Source organism: Zalophus californianus, chromosome 4 (genome assembly GCF_009762305.2).
Source record: "Zalophus californianus isolate mZalCal1 chromosome 4, mZalCal1.pri.v2, whole genome shotgun sequence".
Classification (NCBI taxonomy): domain Eukaryota; kingdom Metazoa; phylum Chordata; class Mammalia; order Carnivora; family Otariidae; genus Zalophus; species Zalophus californianus.
The window spans coordinates 23,219,304-23,234,338 of NC_045598.1; positions in this window are offsets into that span (position 1 = coordinate 23,219,304).

Below are 15,035 nucleotides of genomic sequence, written 5' to 3' on the forward strand. Positions count from 1 at the left end.
GGAATGACCGAGGGGAGGGGAGGCACTAGGGGACGGAGGAGCAGTGTTCACACTCTAAGGTTCCCCAAGACCCCTTTCAGGAAGAAGGTGCTGAGACAGGGCAAGGGAGTGGGGTGACCATGACCCCTGTCCACCAGGACCAGAGTTGAGGCTGGGAGTTGGGAGGGGGCCGCCAGCACACTGAGTCACTCACTGGCTTATTGGATTTCTAAGAAATTGCTCTCCTCCCCCACAGCCCGGCAGCCAAGGCCCCTGCATTAAAGCTGCATGGTCCATCAGCCTAGGCAACAGAGCCCAGGTCCTGAGCAGGAATGGGCCCTCACAGAGGGCAGAGATACATGACCCCGGGCATTGTCAGGATTGGCCTGGAAGGGATTGGTGCTCAGAGCTGATCCCGCAGGGAGGCGGGAAGGGGAGGTGGTTAGGGGCTTGGACCCTGGAGCTAGCCAGCCAGCGTCAAGTCCTAGCTTGACCTTTCATGGCTGTGTGACCTGGGGCCACTTCCTTAACCTCTCTGTGCCTCAAATGGGGACCATCATAGGGCCTACCTGAGACAGAGGGTTGTGCTGGGGGTTCTTAAATAAAACCTGTCACGTGCTGGGCACGCCACAGTCTTGGCAAGTGTTGCGTGGTCCTTCAGAGCTGATAGCGTCACTGACCCTGTCTCAGCCCTCAGCTTTCCAAGGCTCCCCAAGGCAGAATCCATGCTTGGCATCAAGGCCGTTCACAGTGTGCCTGTTCCCCTCACCAGCTGCCCCTGCTCCTACCATCCTGAACCTCCTAGCAATGCTTCCTACAACCTATGATGGCTCACACCTCCACACCTTTGCCCAAGCCAGACCTCCTGCCAGGACTCCCTCACCTAGTCCCCCTGTCTCTCATCAGCTCCTTGTTTCTCCAGTGGGCCTCAGCCAAAAAACCTGTCCTCCAGGGGTGCCTGGGGGGCGCAGTCGGTTAAGCGTCTGACTCTTGGTTTCAGCTCAGGTTGTGGTCTCAGGGTCGTGGAATCAAGGTCAGGGGGTAGGGGTCATGGGATCAGTGAGGTATTGGGCTCTGGGCTCTGAGCCCCATGGGGAGTCTGCTTGGGATTCTCTCTCTCCTTCTCCCTCTGCCCCTCTGCGTGCTCTCTCTCTCCCTCTGTCTCTCTCAAATAAATAAATCTTAAAAAAAAAAAAGACATCCTGTCCTCCGATTTGGGGTGCCCTTCGTGTCCCTCCATCCCCGACCATCCGGAGTAGTCGCCTCCTCTAACCGCCCTCTCGGAGCACTGAGCTAACACGTGCCATTTATGGTTTCCACGCGCCCCCTTACAAGATCGCCAAGCCCTGAGGGTGGGAACTCTGCCCAAGTTCCGGGGCACAACACATCTGGCAGTGGGCAACTGAGTGAGCAGATGAGCACTAACAAGCCCCAATAGAGGTGCCGGTTCGTGAGCACCTCTGCACCAGGCACCCCATTCGGTGCTCACACCTGCCTGGTGGCGCAAGGAGTGCCCTCATGCCCACCTTACAGATGAGGAAGTCTAGGTGCAACACCGAGTGACCATCCAAGGCCACCCAGGCAAGAAGGGGCAGAGCACAGATGAGAATTCGGGGTCCACTTGCCCTCTGCCAAGTTCCTAACCACTGCCCTGAACTGCCCTACTCCAGAGGTGACCTCGGGCTCTCCTACACCTCCCCAGACCCGCCCACCCCTACAGCAGGCAGAACACACTGCCGGGCACTGCGTCCTTGGGCTGGGAGAAGCCATGCAGACCCAGAGAGACTTCACCTCCAGCCCTGGCTGCCCATTTCCTGGCTGTGGGGCAGCTGGACGGCAGGTTGTGGGGTGAGTGAGAGGAAAGTCCTGCTCACATGCTCACCTGGGGGCACTGCGGGGATCACATAGGACCCGCACAGCAGCTGACTCCACACTTGGCTCCCCAAGTGGGACCTGAAGTGTGAAGTATTTTTATTTATTTATTTTTGAGAGAGAGAGAGAGAACAAAAGGCGTGGGCAGAGAGAGAAGCAGGCTCCCTGATGAGCAGGGAGCCCAATACTGGACTGGATCCCAGGATCCTGGGATCATGACCAGAGCCCAAGGCAGACACTTAACCAACTGAGCCAACCAGGAGCGTGGGACCTCATGTTTAAATGAGAATCTGCATAATCATCATCTAGATGGACATCCGCCCCCTTTTACAGATGAGGAAGCTGAGGCTCCAAAAGCTGAAATGCCCTGCCCAGGTTCCGGTGTGTAGGAAATGACAGAGCAGGGGCTCAAGTTATTATTTTCAGCACAGAACCTAGTTCCTTCCCCCAGATCACTCCCCAAATAGCTCTTATCCTTAAGGTAGCCTGAATGCATCAAGGTGCCACTCCAAGTGACAAGAGCCAGCACTCACCGAGCACTACTGTGCGCATGTTCTGAGCTGTACTTGTACTGACTCTAATGTAGGCGCTATGATTATCCCCAGGGGGAAACTGAGGCACGGGTAGTTTAGGCGCCCTCCCCAAGGTCGCCCTGCTAGTAAGAGGCTGGGCCGGGATTAGAATCCAGACTCAGGGCAGGCGGGGAGTGAGGTCGGGCCCCAAATCCGACCCTGGATTCTGGAGCACGGGGACCTGCAATCCAAGCCTGGGCCCCTCCCCCTTCCCCGCGCGCCCGTTGATCCGGTTGATCCGGGGACTCGGCGGTGGGCGGGGCAGGGGGCGCGCCTCCCACCCCGCTCCCGCCTTGGGGGCCGCCCGCGCCCAGGTGAAGCTGTCGCCTGACCTGTCCCTAGGGCTCCCCGGGGAGCGCGATTCATTAGTGCCTCGGCCACTGGCGCGCGGGGCGGGGGACCCGGAGCCCTGTCCTCCCCGTCGGCCTCGGGGCCGTCCTGGCTCCTGCGCTCAGATGTCACCTCCCCGTGACGCGTCCCCACGCTCCTCCCGCGCGGGTGGTGCGCGGCGGCTCGGCGCCAGGCTCTGTCCTCGCGGCCCAGTGCACGGGCCACCAGCACGGCGCGGACGCCCTTCGGTAACGAGATTAATGATGATGGCTCACGTTTGTGCCACACTTCCCCCAGCGCTGCGAGCATGCTTTACCCGCATTGACTGGTGCAGTCCCCCCACAGCCCCCGCAGGACCATCAGCTACTATCAGGTCCACTCGATAGGCGAGGAAACCGAGGCCCAAGGTCATGCACTATTAAATGGCCGGCATCCATTTTCGGAAATTTCCTCCACGCTGAAGAAGGACAGCAGCTGTCATTTTAAACCTCACCACCCTCCCTGAGTATCAAAGAAAGTTAATGAGCTAGCCTATTTTTTGCCTATTATTATTATTTTTTAAAGATTTTATTTATTTGACAGAGAGACAGCGAGAGAGGGAACACAAGCAGGGGGAGTGGGAGAGGGAGAAGCAGGCCTCCCGCCGAGCAGGGAGCCCGATGCGGGGCTCGATCCCAGGACCCCAAGATCATGACCTGAGCCGAAGGCAGTCGCCTAACCAACTGAGCCACCCAGGTGCCCCTATTTTTTGCCTATTAAATCGGCGAGGTAGAGACGACCAGGATATTGCCACCTGATCTTCTGCGCTAAAAGTGGGCTGAGAACCCGGAGCTAAGCTTGATACCAAAGCCCCATTCTTGCCACCCTGGGCGGAGGCCTGTGCAGAGAGCCATGGGAGCACGAGCAGAGGTATCAGAAGGTGCCCCCTGGACTGAGTGGTATCTGGACTGGGTCTTGAAGGATGACTACGAGTTCACAAAAGGAAAGGGAGAGAGGCAACAACTGGTGCAAAGGTCAGAATCCTGAGGACACATTTCTGATTATCCCGCTTAATTGCTGGGTGACTTTGTCAGTCTGTTCACCTTTCCCAATCTCAGTTTCTTCATTGCAAAATGAGAATGATAGTCCTGAAGTTGTCAGGACTGAGTGAGATCCTGGAAGTGTGTTGCATCAACTGTCCCCAAGGCGGGGGGCGGGGGGGGGGGGCGGATACGCTGCAGTGCTGAGCACCTGCCGCTCGGTATGGGATCCCTGGAGGCCTTATCAGCTCCTCCTGGAAATGACCCTTCTCTGCTCATAAGAAAAAAAAAAGCAGACAAATGATATCCTTCTTCTGTCAGTGAGCAAACTAAGGCCCAGTGAGGTTAAAGAACTGACCCAAGGTCACACAGCTGTTACTGGCAGCCTCAGGGTCTGAACCGAGATTCACCTGACTAGAAAGACTGCCCCTGTCTCACTGCATCCGCTCCGAGGGCTGCCCCACATCCGATGGGTTGACCTGCACCATAACCTTTGTCTCAACATTGCACGTGAAGCTTTATGTTCTTGTAAATAACATTCAGCTGAACATCTGTGCACAAACCTTTGCCATACTTTACGTTACTTCCCAAGACTGATCCTCAAAGAAGATTATTGGCTCCAGAGGTACAAACATTATTCTGGCTTTTGATAAATATTTTCAAGTTGCTTTCAAAGGGTTGCCATTTTGCTGTCCCACTTGCAACATACAAGACATGTGTTTGCTGGATCCCTACCAGTTTTTTTGTAAGATTTGTTTTATTTATTTGAGAGAGAGAGAGAGAGAGAGCACTGAGGGAGAGGGAGATGGAGAAGCAGACTCCCCACTGAGCAGAGAGCCTGATGCTGGGTTCGGTCCCAGAACCCCGAGATCATGACTTGAGCCAAAGGCAGATGTTTAATCGATTGAGCCACGCAGGCGCCCCCAGTTGTTGTTGTTTTTTTTAATGTCCCAAACGTCCAAGATGAAAAATGGTATCACCTTATTGTGTTGGCATTGAGTAGTACCAGTGAAGTTTTTAAGGGCTGGAAATTTAACAGGATACGTATCAGAAGTCACAGGCCCTTGGGAGGGACTGGAGTCAGGTGGGTAGGCAGGCACCTAGAACAGAGAATATTCGTTTCTGGTTAAATGATTGAGGAAAGGAATGCTCGGCCAGGGCGGGGGCAGCGGTTTCTGGAGCCCGGGGACAGACTTTGACTATTGTTCTTTCTTCTTTCTGGAACATTCTTTCCCGACTCCTCAGCAGCTGACCCCTCATTCTTCGGCTCTCAGCTCCAGCATCAGCTCCTCAGAGAGATCCGCCCCCTGCCTCCCGCCATTATAGGTGTCACCCTCCCAGTGTCTCTCTGATTTATCTCCTTCACAGCCCTCAGCATACCTGAAGTGCTCATTCATTTATTTCCGGGACTTCTATCTGCTTCTGCCTCTAGAATGTGAGCCCCTTGGGAATGGGGCTCTTGCTTCTTCATCTGGTGCCTGTATCCCGTGCCTAGAACAATGCTTTTAATGGATTAATTGCTTCCACTTGTGGGTCATCTTGCCGCCCAGCAGGGCTGTTCCTGTCGGCCTCCCAGTGCACAGAAGCCCCGAGGTCCCTTTCTTGCATCCCCTCCCCATGCCCCCAACATCACTTACACACGACACACTGGGTGCCTGCAGACTTTCCCGAAGTCTCTACACACCACATTGCTCAGCATCTCTCCCCCTGCGACTCTGCTCCCCAGGTGTCAGGGCTCCCATTCCTGAGGACTCCCTCACTATGTTAGAGCAAGTTCGCTCTCCTCTCTGACCTCTGGAGACCGTCTAGCATCCCTGCTCCCAGAAGGGCCATCCACTCCAGGTCCCTCATGCAGAACAGGCCGAGGCATCCGAGGGTCCGTTGTCCCCTTCTCCCACTTGGGCTCCGCACAGCGAAGGACGTGGTCTAGAATCTTCTCTCTCCGGGATATGGCTACACCACCACAGTCCCATGCCCTACCTTAGAGCCACTGTGAGTTTTAGTAATTTTTTTCTCTCCATCCTCAAACCAGATCTGTCGACAATAACCATCACATAACAGTAGTTCTCCTTCGGAGCCTCCCAGGAGCATCGCGTGTGCACCGGAGCTGCCTCTCTGATTTGAAATGGCGGCGGCCATCTTCCTTCTTGCCGGTTTCCCTGTGGGCAAGGCCCCAGTGACCCAGTGGAACGCCAGAGCCACCGCAGAGACCCTGCTGCCAGCTGCACCGAGATCACCGGCCAGTACTTCTCGGCTGAGCCCGGGGTAGGATGACGGCCTCCGAGGCCCAGGGAAAGAGGGATTCTGTTGGGTTCGGATGAGCTTCCATGTTCACAAGGAGAAAAGACTGCTACCTTGAAGAAACAGATTGACCTGAATGAGTGGTTCAAACTGCAAGGCCAAGCAAAGAAGTAATTTCGGTGCTAATGAGTATTGATTACAGAGAGGAAACGGGTTAATTGAGTGAGTTGGTGAGTTGGTTGCTAAGGTAACATCTCTCTTGGAATAAAATCATCACCACAGAGAGTGCAAACTGTTATCTAGATAAAGGGCCAGAGGTGCCCCAGGATGTTTTCTGTGTGGGGACCAAGAATATGAAACATTAAAATATGGGAAAGGACTGCAGAAAGGGAGTTTAAAGTCTTCCCTTTCACCAAGGTGAATTCCTTCCCACCAAGAAGATAGTCGCGCTCGCTTGATGCTAAGAACAGAAGCCTCTCTCCTCGCTGGACCTCATTCACAAGATACAGGAGAGAAAATTGGGGCGCCTCTCTGTGGTGAGTGGGCATGTCTACATGACAACTTTCCACTGGAAAGAGCAGGAGGGAGACAGAGGCACTATTTTCCTGAGATTTAAAAAGGAAAGCCAAGGTTTGGGAAGCCCGGGTGGCTCAGTCAGTTAAGCGTCTGACTTGGGCTCAGGTCATGATCTCAGGAGTCCTGGGATGGAGCCCCACCTCAAGCTCCCTGCTGAGCAGGGACTCTCCTTCTCCCTCTCTCTCTCTGCCCTTCACACACACACCCACGCCCCCACCCCACTGGTGCTCTCTTGTTCTCAAATAAATAAATAAAATCTTAAAAAAAAAAAAAGCCAAGGTTTGTTTGCAGAGAAGCTGGTGACAGTTGAGCTTAGGAGAGAGGTAAGGTTGATGCCTAACGTTTATATTTCTTTACTTTTTGCTCAATATTGGATCATGTTAAATGCTAAAAATAAGCTGCTGGACAGAACAAGGCAAAACTGACATCCCAGTCTGGCAAATAGTCACTACCTTGAGGCACGTGCTTTATTTACTGACTTTCCTCTTTTTGTCTTATTTTCATACCCTTAGCTTGCTTCCCTGCACCTTGTCCTCAACTGGTTTTACACTATTTTATTCGTATATAATTTGGCAAGCCCCCTCAAGTCCTTTTTAAGAATGAGATGAGTAAAAATAACTAAAATCTGTGATTTCTGTAAGGTGTTGTAATGATAACATGTACATTTTTCACAGAAAAACCAAAGAGACTGAATCAAGGTTTATAGCCCACCTCTGAGTCATCCCCAGCTGGAGAAGGCCTTCCTGATACACTTCATATCGTGTTTACCTGGTTACAATGAACAGAACCCCAGTGTTAATATCTAAAAAGATAGACCTCTATTTGCAATGATCAAGGGAATAAAACTGTCACAGCCTGTAAAAATGTGAGAAATTTTTTTTGAACAGGTGGTGTCTGGCTCTAGCCTCTGTGGGAAGGTTAACAAAAAAAAAAATAATAACTAGGCTAAATCTGTGTGAATTGACATGGGTGAAATGTGATTTAATCAAAATCTTGCTGGATTATCACAGGGTAGATCGTGCACAGCTGAGGATCGAGCCAGAGAGGAGGGCAACCTCTTATGTGTAAGAGTTCTGAATGTGTAGACAGGATTTTAGATAACCTTAATTGTTTTCTTGTTGCACATCACAGTTATTGCCTTGGTGTTTTAAAAATTCCAGATATTTCTTTTTTTTTAAGATTTCTTAAATTTATTTATTTGAGAGAGAGAGAGAGAGTGAACACAAGTGGGGTGAATGGGGTGAAGGGCAGAGGGAGAAGCAGACTCCCCGCGGAGCAGGGAGCCCGATGTGGGACTCGATCCTGGGGCTCTGGGATCATGACCTGAGCTGAAGGCAGACACTTAACCGGCTGAGCCACCCAGGTGCCCTAAAAATTCCAGATATCTCTCTATGCACGCATACAAACATTTTTTTCCTAACAAAAGTGAGTTATATTGTACCTTTTTGAAACTTGCTTTTTATTTACAGAATAATATGTCATGATTAGCCGTACCAATGAGTTCCCTTCAACAGTATCATTTTAAAGGTTGCATAGAAATCCATTCCATGAATAGAATATATTTGATTTATTTATTTGCTGATTTTTGCCCATTTAAGGTAGAGGGGGTTTTGTTTTAGGTTGGAATTTTGGGGACTTGGGGGGTTTTTTGCTATTACAAATAATACTTTGAAATCATCCCTGCAATTAAATCACTGGCGCATCCATGATTATTTCCTTTGAATAAATTCTAGAAGTGAAATTTCTGCGTTAATTTGTATGCAAATTGTAAAGCTTTTCATAGGTATTTCCAAAATTGCAGAAAGTTTTTAAAATCCAATTTACATCCAGAAACCATTTTTAAAAAGATAATTTTTTAAAAAAGATAATTATTTAAGTATACATAAAGAGAAGTCAGAAAATAATATGAGCAAAAGAATGAAAGTCAAAACTGTGCCTGGTCTTACCACCCAGACTTCGTCTCTGTTACAGTTTCTGGATCTACCACCTCGCTGTCTCACTCCATCTTGCTCTCATCTCTGTTTGTCTCTCTGTCTCTGACTCTCTGTCTCTGTCTCTCCTGTGTCCCTGTCTAGCCCTCTGTCTCTGTCTCTTTCCCTCTCTCCTTCCCTCCCAGATCTCTCCCTCCCTCCCTCCTGTCTCTCAGTCTCTCTGTCTCATTCTGTCTCTGTCTCTGTCTCTCTCTCAACAGACCTGGGGCATGCCTCGCTCGGACTTGTAGCCCGGGCAGTACTATTAATTCCCCGAGCCTGGGCCGGACCTGGGAGCTGGCAGAGCATGTTCACATGCTATTATCGCCCCTTTCCAGGTGAGACCCTGAGGCTCAGAGTGCCGTCTTTCGTGCCCAAGGCCCACAGCTCAGGAGGGTCCGAACAGCAGGCCATCAAGGCTCCCCGCTGTCCTGGCCACTCCGTGAGACCACACAGGTGCCACCGACACGCACGCATCCGCCTGTGCTGGCCCCTTCGGGGCCGTGGGGCTGCGGGGTCAGGCAGCTACACGAACACATAGCCCCCCAGCTGTCCCCAGGATGCGCAGGGCCCCTGCCCAGGAGGAAGCTAGGAATGACACAGCTGCTTCTCCCCTCGGCCTTGGGGCCAATCTGCCTCTTCCAATGCTCTGCAGTCCTGCCCCTCCGCCGCGCACCTCCTCCCCGCCACCCTTCTCCCCTCTGCTCCCTCCCCCCCCAGGCTGCCGTCAGGAGGCCTCCCCAGTGCCCCTCCAGGAGGCCATCCCCTCCTCCCCGCTCCTGGGGCCTCGCAGCACTTTCTGCCCAGCCCTGGCCTCACTCAAGTCCTAGGGGCTGGGTCCCCCCCCTCGCCCCGCCCCGCCCCGCCCCGCGCCTCCCCCCTGCCCCAGCGGAGCGCTCCCGGCAGCCCCCACCTGCTCTCCCGTGCCTGACACACCACACCCACCGTCTGCCCAGGTGTGCTGAGCGAATGCGCAGGTGTGTTCTGGGGTCTGGCAGCCCTTCCCCCCTCCCCCTCCCCCTCCCCCTCCCCCTCCCCCTCCCCTTTCCTCCTCTCCCTACTTCTCTTTTCTTTTTTTTTTTTTTAAAGATTTTATTTATTTGGGAGAGAGAGAATGAGAGATAGAGAGCACGAGAGGGAAGAGGGTCAGAGGGAGAAGCAGACTCCCCGCCGAGCAGGGAGCCCGATGTGGGACTCGATCCTGGGACTCCAGGATCATGACCTGAGCCGAAGGCAGTCGCTTAACCAACTGAGCCACCCAGGCGCCCCCCTACTTCTCTTTTCCTCCCTCCTCCTGCCTCTCCTTCCTCTGGGCTTCCCTCCTCCTGCCTCTCCTCTCTCCTCTCCCTGCCCCTCTCTGTCTACACTTCTGCCTCCTTTGGTCTCATCAGGCCCCAAGGCTTTACACGCCTCACCTACCCCCTCAACACCCACATTCACATCTGCAGCGCGGACCTCCGCCCAGAACTCATACCTGAGTATCTCAAGCAGGACACGTCCCAACACAAGCTCCGGGTTTTCTCCCCCCAAAGCCAGTTGACCAGCCCTGGGTCGGCATCGTCCACCCGGTCACTGAGGGCAGGAACTAGGAGGCAGCCTTCATTCCTTCCTGTTCCTCACTCCCTACCTACAGTCCGTCAGCGCCTTCTCTCCACTGACGTCCAAACTCTCTCAAACTCAGCAGCCCCTCCCCGTCCGCTGCCAACACCACAGCCCGGGCACCACTGTCTCTAACCTGGACACCTGTGCCGTCTTCGCCTCCCCCTTTCGTGCCCCCTCCCACGCCGTCCCCACACGGCAGCCACTGGGAGCTCCTCCTTACGTAAATCAGGTCCACTCCCAAGGTTCCTGCTTAAAACCTTCCAGTGCTTTCCACTGCCCTTAGAATACACTACGTGGCACATCCCCACCCACAAGTCTCCTCGGGATCTGGCTCCTGCCTACCTCTCCCCCTCATCCTAGCCCACCCCCCTTACCACCTCCAAGCTCCTCTGACTCCTTCCAGCCTCAAGGACACAAAGACTCATTCCCACCTCCAGGCCTTTGTCCGCGCCCTACCCCTGCCTGGATCTCTCCTCCCTCTCGTGGCCAGCTCTTCTCACTATTCAGATCTCTCATCCTTCACGTCACTTCCTCAGTGAAATCCTTGCTGACCTCTCACCCTACCCGAAAGAACGTCCTTTGTTATGCTCTATACCAACATACAAGGTATAAAAATCTGCCTTTATTTCCCCTTTTGTTCTACCTCCCCCAATAGATGCTCCGGAGAGCAGAAACCAGGCCACCACAAAGCAGGTGCTCAATAAAAATTAACTGACCAAATAATAAAGTGGCTAAGAGTGCAGCTCGGGGTCAGCTGAATCTGGGTCCTCCTCCCTGCGGTGCCACGTTCTTGCCACATGGCCTTGGTCAGGGGCCTGCACCTTCTACTCCTCAGTGTTTTCATCGGGAGTAAGAATCCTGTCTCAGGGTTGTAAGGGGTAAATGGGATGATGGAAGTGCAGTTCTAAGCACAATGAATGCATTAAAAGCATGATAAACAAATAAGTGCTCGATAGATGCAGATATTCTTCCACACATTTGTTGGATGAAAGAGCCGCCCTATAAAGCATGTATTCAGAGATGTGGAATCCCAGGCTGAGAAAGAGGGAATGACTTGTTCAAGGTCACGGGGTTAACGATTGTGGAGTTAGGGTCCCCTACCAGGTCTGTCCAACAGCAAGTGCATTGATAGTGTGTTGATTTTCCAAACCAGGGTGTCCATGGGGCATGGTGGTCAGACCGGAGGTTAAGTAGACAGAACTCCAAGACCAGCAAGGTCAGGAGACAAACTCACAAGGCCCATAACGAAGAGAGTGCGGGGGTGCAGGGACAGAATGGCAGCACATCAAGCAGTGGCCACATAAAGATTTGCCCCTCGTTTGTCTAAATATAGGGGAGGGAGCCTGGGTGGCTCAGTTGGTTAAGCAACTGCCTTCGGCTCAGGTCATGATCCTGGAGTCCTGGGTTGGAGTCCCGCATCGGGCTCCCTGCTCAGCAGGGAGTCTGCTTCTCCCTCTGACTCCCCCCTCTCGTGCTATCTCATTCTCTCTCTCAAATAAATAAATAAATAAATCTTTAAAATAAAAAAAAAATAAATATAGGGGAATTTGGGGTCTTCGAGTCCCCATTTAATGTGGGATCCTGGAGCCACCTGACAGATCCTCCACGCGGGAATTACCACCTCACTGACCCTGGGGACTCTCCTGCCTCTGCCAAGGTGGAAGGGTAGGGACTCAGGCAGCAGAGTGGCAGAGTGACCCCCTGGACATCTCCTCAGGATGCTGAGACCAGGGGAGACAATGCATCAGCAGGTGGGCTGGGGTCCAGGTCCATCTTGGGCAGGCTATGAGTTTCCATGGAGCCCGTCGCCATGGTAACCAAACCTCAGCGGCAGGACTCCAGCAGAGCCAGGAAAGACAAGCTCCTTTCTTGTCCATATACCAGGAGCCTAACAGGAGGGGGTGGAGGGAAGTGGGGACAATCAGGCTTTCTGAGCCAGGATGGGAGTGGGGGCAGGGAGAAGTGGAGGTTGTCTTCCTGTTCAATGGGCCGGCCATAAACTACCAGAACATGGCCCCGTACTTCACACTTCCATGCCTTTGCTCACACTCTTCTCTCCTATAGGATGCCCTCCCCCATCCCCTGTCTCCCTGGAGGGCTCCCAGCTGACATCTGTGCCTCACTTTTTACTCGCTGACCCTTCCAGGCTGACTCAGCCCCTCCTTCCCCTGGCCACCCAAATTCCTCCTCTCTCGCACATCCCCAGGATGTCTGGCTTACTCTAGAGCTTGGGGAGGGTAGTGGTGGTTAAGAGCACAGGCTCTGGAATCAGAGAGACCCAAGTTCAAATTCTAGTTCTGCCATTAACATGTCGGATGATTCATAGTAAGCCAAGAAACCTTTCTGAGCCTCAGCCTCATTTGCCATTTTCTTGCTGTGTGATCTTGGCTCAGTTTCCCAACCTCTCTGAGGCTCGGTGTCTTCATGTGAAAAATGAAGTGAAGCCCGTGAGATGTCTGGGGTACAGTCAGCATGTAATAAATGTCAGTGATGGTTCTCATCTGTATGAGCACTGCCTCTCTGTCCCCTGGGGAATGAACTTCCAGCCCATCAGGCCTGGATCTTCACTGGGCTCATCCCCCAAACCCTGAGCCCCCCATCTTCTGCCAGGACCCCTGGCCTGGCATCATCCTTGCCCTTCAGAGCAGGGTCTTTGAGACAGGAAGCTTTCCCTGCCCAGAGCAGGGACTAGTGCACAGCACAGCATGGACATTTCCAGCATGGAGCCTGAGAGCAAGCGTTGTGAAGGAGAATAGATTCCCCGCCAAGCCTGCGGAGAGCAGGGCCAGCCTCTGGACTGCACGCACTGTGCGTGTGCACGTGTGTGTGTGTGTGTGTGTGTGTGAGAGAGAGAGAGAGAGAGAGAGATGAGAGAGAGGGAGGGAGAGTGGCTGGCAGCAAATGTCCTAACACACATTCACACACAGACACACATGTACCCATGTTCTCACACTCTTTCACACACACACCATACACACACTGATGGAGGAAAGTGCAAGGACATCCCTGGTCACTCTGGGCAGCGTCCCGGAGACCCCATTTCTCCCCCGACTGCTCCCTGTGGATCCCAACCAGAGGCTCTGCACAGTTTACAGAGCAGGTGAGAAAGGGAGCAGAGACCCTTTCTGGTCTTAGCAACCAGTGACTCAGTCTGGAAGTTCAAAGGCCAGGTCACCAGCCAGACAACTGTCTACCTGAACACAGGTCTCTACCTTTAGAAACCCCCTAACACCTGGGGTCATGCAGCAGCACCCCTGCTGAAGTGGGCCCTGCTGCCCCTCATCCTGCTGCTACCACCCTTTGAGTTCCCTGGCCAAGACTTGGATCTCCAGCCCCCAGCCCCTCTGTTCCATCCTGGGCATCGGAGTTCGCAAGACAAGGCCACATCCCCGGCTCCCTGATGTCCCTCCATAACCATCCTGAGAAGAAGCCAGGGCAAGTGGTCACATCCCCAAGCCACAAAGCTGATAAACATCAGTTCACCCTGATCGAGCCCTTATTTTATGCCAGGCACTGTGCTCAGCACTGTGTGATCCCTTGATCTTCACAATAGCCCTATAAGAGAGGCAATTTAGAGATGGGGAGACTGAGGCACAGATAGGTTAAGAAACCCAGCGAAGAGGGTACACCAGTCAGAATTTAAATTCAGGCATTTAAAGAGCCCAAACTCTTGAGTATTTGCTACACTACGTCTACTCAGTCACAAAGAGCTGAGCATAGTTGGGGTCTGGGAGGGCTCAAAAGTGACATCACAGTTCCCCTACCGAGTTTGGAACCAGTTGTGAGATTCCCGCAGGTACGATGGCTCCCTTCATTCATTCAACAAATATTTACTGAGCACCTACTCTGTGCAAGGCCTGCACAGGGACTGGGAATATCACAGTGAAAAGAGCAAACAAAAATCCTCGGTCACACGGACTGGTCATTGTAGTGGGAGAGACCTAATAAGCAAGATAACCGAAATAAACAGTGTGCTAGCGGCGAGTGCTAAGGAGAAAAATAATGCGGGGGAGGGAGAATATGAAGTGCTGAGGGCTGTGGGAGGCATTTCAATTTTAAAAAGCCAAGAAGATACTTGAGTTAAGACCTGAAGTGAGAAAGTCAAGTCATGCATTCATCTGGGGGAAGGATAGTCCAGGTTGAGGGAACAGAATGTGCAAGGGCCCTGAGGCAGGAGGGTGGTTGTGCAGTATGGAATCAGCAGGGCCAGGGTCAGAGTGAAGTAGAGAGGAAGGAAAAAAGTTGGACAAGGCCATCGACAGACGGATGGATAAAGACATGGTGCGCACACACGGTGGAATATCACTCAGCCATACAAAGGAATGAGATCCTGCCATTGGCAGCATGGATGGACCTAGAGGGTATTATGCAAAGGGAAATAAATCAGACAGAGAAAGACAAATACCATAGGATTTCGCTTATATGTGGAATCTGAAACACAAAACAAGCAAGCAAACAAAACAGAAACAGACTCATAAATCAGAAAATAAACTGGTGGTTCCCCGGGAGGGGTGGCGGGAATGGGAAAAATAGGAGAAGAGCCTGAAGAGGTACGAGCTTCCAGTTACGAAATAAGTCACAGAGATGAAAAGTACAGCAAAGGGGATACAGTCGATCCCACCGTCATAACGTTGCCTGGTAGCAGATGGCAACGACACTGACCAATGTATGGAATTGTCGAATCACTATGCTACACACCTGAAACTAATAAAACATTGTGTGTCAACTATACTTCAATAATTTTTTTTTTTTTTTAAAGATGTTTTGTTGTTTTTTTTTTTTAAGTTGGGTGAGGCTAAAGGGCCCTGGGCCTGGATGTTCTGCCACCTGCAGGTCACCCTGAGGAATCCAGCTTTGGCTCCCATGAGATGGAA